Source organism: Solea solea, chromosome 16 (assembly GCF_958295425.1).
Source record: "Solea solea chromosome 16, fSolSol10.1, whole genome shotgun sequence".
NCBI classification, from domain to species: Eukaryota; Metazoa; Chordata; class Actinopteri; order Pleuronectiformes; family Soleidae; genus Solea; species Solea solea.
Window position 1 is genome coordinate 2,352,501 of NC_081149.1, and position 2,500 is coordinate 2,355,000.

Here is a 2,500-nt window from a genome sequence, read left to right on the forward strand (position 1 = left end):
AAGCCCACCAAAAACAACTTAAACTCTTGAACGTTCGAAAGGGTGACTTTTGAGCTCCTCCACGAGCAGGGGGCCTTCCCTAGTCTATAAAAGGAGTCTGTGTCCCCAGCCCGTCGGCTTACGGCCATACCACCCTGAGCACGCCCGATCTCGTCTGATCTCGGAAGCTAAGCAGGGTCGGGCCTGGTTAGTACTTGGATGGGAGACCGCCTGGGAATACCAGGTGCTGTAAGCTTTTACAGCCACACAGTTGGCCCACAAGTGTCTGGGGCCAACTCAAGATCTTGGCACACAAGTTACTTGTTGTGGTGCCATGTTTTTTAAGTGCGCATAACAAAGGCTGCTGCTGATCACCTCCGCCCCAAGGTGATCTAAGTGCACCTCTGAGCCTTGACGGACAGCTGCTTGACATTTGACACACTCAAAGGGCGCGGCCATACAGCAAAGCCCACCAAAAACAACTTAAACTCTTGAACGTTCGAAAGGCTGACCTTTGAGCTCCTCCACGAGCAGGGGGCCTTGCCTAGTCTATAAAAGGAGTCTGTGTCCCCAGCCCGTCGGCTTACGGCCATACCACCCTGAGCACGCCCGATCTCGTCTGATCTCGGAAGTTAAGCAGGGTCGGGCCTGGTACGTACTTGGATGGGAGACCGCCTGGGAATACCAGGTGCTGTAAGCTTAAACGCTGCTGCTTCCTTACAAGAAACATGGGCTTGCAATTACGTTGACGCACGGGCACGGGCACAGGCACACGTTAACGTCCTTCTAGTTCCAGCCTTGCTTTGGTTTTCACAGAAAAAAGAGAATGGTGCACCGTTCCTGGTGGCACTGCAATGCCAGGTCAATGCAAGGAGTGAAGAGAGCAAGCCCCAGTTTTCACCTCCCAATGCTCAAAAATGCATTTAATATTTAATCCCCATATAGAGGACATATCAGATATTAAACTGATAAGAACAGATACTACACTTGATCTTAGCCAAAAGGCCGAGAAGCGATGGCCCACAAGTGTCTGGGGCCAACTCAAGATCTTGGCACACAAGTTACTTGTTGTGGTGCCATGTTTTTTAAGTGCGCATAACAAAGGCTGCTGCTGATCACCTCCGCCCCAAGGTGATCTAAGTGCACCTCTGAGCCTTGACGGACAGCTGCTTGACATTTGACACACTCAAAGGGCGCGGCCATACAGCAAAGCCCACCAAAAACAACTTAAACTCTTGAACGTTCGAAAGGCTGACCTTTGAGCTCCTCCACGAGCAGGGGGCCTTGCCTAGTCTATAAAAGGAGTCTGTGTCCCCAGCCCGTCGGCTTACGGCCATACCACCCTGAGCACGCCCGATCTCGTCTGATCTCGGAAGTTAAGCAGGGTCGGGCCTGGTTAGTACTTGGATGGGAGACCGCCTGGGAATACCAGGTGCTGTAAGCTTTTACACTGCTGCTTCCTTACAAGAAACATGGGCTTGCAATTACGTTGACGCACGGGCACGGGCACAGGCACACGTTAACGTCCTTCTAGTTCCAGCCTTGCTTTGGTTTTCACAGAAAAAAGAGAATGGTGCACCGTTCCTGGTGGCACTGCAATGCCAGGTCAATGCAAGGAGTGAAGAGAGCAAGCCCCAGTTTTCACCTCCCAATGCTCAAAAATGCATTTAATATTTAATCCCCATATAGAGGACATATCAGATATTAAACTGATAAGAACAGATACTACACTTGATCTTAGCCAAAAGGCCTAGAAGCGATGGCCCACAAGTGTCTGGTGCCAACTCAAGATCTTGGCACACAAGTTACTTGTTGTGGTGCCATGTTTTTTAAGTGCGCATAACAAAGGCTGCTGCTGATCACCTCCGCCCCAAGGTGATCTAAGTGCACCTCTGAGCCTTGACGGACAGCTGCTTGACATTTGACACACTCAAAGGGCGCGGCCATACAGCAAAGCCCACCAAAAACAACTTAAACTCTTGAACGTTCGAAAGGCTGACTTTTGAGCTCCTCCACGAGCAGGGGGCCTTGCCTAGTCTATAAAAGGAGTCTGTGTCCCCAGCCCGTCGGCTTACGGCCATACCACCCTGAGCACGCCCGATCTCGTCTGATCTCGGAAGCTAAGCAGGGTCGGGCCTGGTTAGTACTTGGATGGGAGACCGCCTGTGAATACCAGGTGCTGTAAGCTTTTACACTGCTGCTTCCTTACAAGAAACATGGGCTTGCAATTACGTTGACGCACTGGCACACGTTAACGTCCTTCTAGTTTCAGCCTTGGATGTCGCTCTGCAAGCATGTGAGAAGCTTGGAGATGGGGAGCAGCTTACCCATCTCGGTGTAGCTTCCTAATACTGGAATAGAGTGTAGCAGGTAGTGGAGATAAAGGCTCAAGTGCAGTGTGTTCGAAAGGCTGACTTTTGAGCTCCTCCACGAGCAGGGGGCCTTGCCAAGTCTATAAAAGGAGTTTGTGTCCCCAGCCCGTCGGCTTACGGCCATACCACCCTGAGCACGCCCGATTTCG

At 51.4% G+C, this 2,500-nt stretch overlaps 7 non-coding genes across 7 annotated transcripts in view; 5 read left to right on the forward strand and 2 right to left on the reverse strand.

Moving 5' to 3' along the window:
- The first annotated feature begins 116 nt into the window (after positions 1-116).
- On the forward strand, positions 117-235 carry LOC131442905 (5S ribosomal RNA). Its single transcript, XR_009233447.1, has one exon. It is a non-coding gene; the product is annotated as a 5S ribosomal RNA (ribosomal RNA).
- A 325-nt stretch (positions 236-560) lies between these two features.
- LOC131477433 (5S ribosomal RNA) lies at positions 561-679 on the forward strand. Its single transcript, XR_009243771.1, has one exon. It is a non-coding gene; the product is annotated as a 5S ribosomal RNA (ribosomal RNA).
- Positions 680-803: 124 nt separating this feature from the next.
- LOC131441736 (U2 spliceosomal RNA) lies at positions 804-996 on the reverse strand. The gene has a single exon (XR_009232337.1). It is a non-coding gene; the product is annotated as a U2 spliceosomal RNA (small nuclear RNA).
- A 308-nt stretch (positions 997-1,304) lies between these two features.
- On the forward strand, positions 1,305-1,423 carry LOC131477290 (5S ribosomal RNA). Its single transcript, XR_009243636.1, has one exon. It is a non-coding gene; the product is annotated as a 5S ribosomal RNA (ribosomal RNA).
- Positions 1,424-1,547: 124 nt separating this feature from the next.
- LOC131442288 (U2 spliceosomal RNA) lies at positions 1,548-1,740 on the reverse strand. The gene has a single exon (XR_009232864.1). It is a non-coding gene; the product is annotated as a U2 spliceosomal RNA (small nuclear RNA).
- A 308-nt stretch (positions 1,741-2,048) lies between these two features.
- LOC131477281 (5S ribosomal RNA) lies at positions 2,049-2,167 on the forward strand. Its single transcript, XR_009243627.1, has one exon. It is a non-coding gene; the product is annotated as a 5S ribosomal RNA (ribosomal RNA).
- A 296-nt stretch (positions 2,168-2,463) lies between these two features.
- Positions 2,464-2,500, forward strand: part of LOC131441235 (5S ribosomal RNA) — a 119-nt gene continuing 82 nt past the window's right edge. Inside the window, exon 1 of the ribosomal RNA XR_009231907.1 lies at positions 2,464-2,500. This exon is cut by the window's right edge and continues 82 nt beyond it. This is a non-coding gene — a ribosomal RNA (5S ribosomal RNA).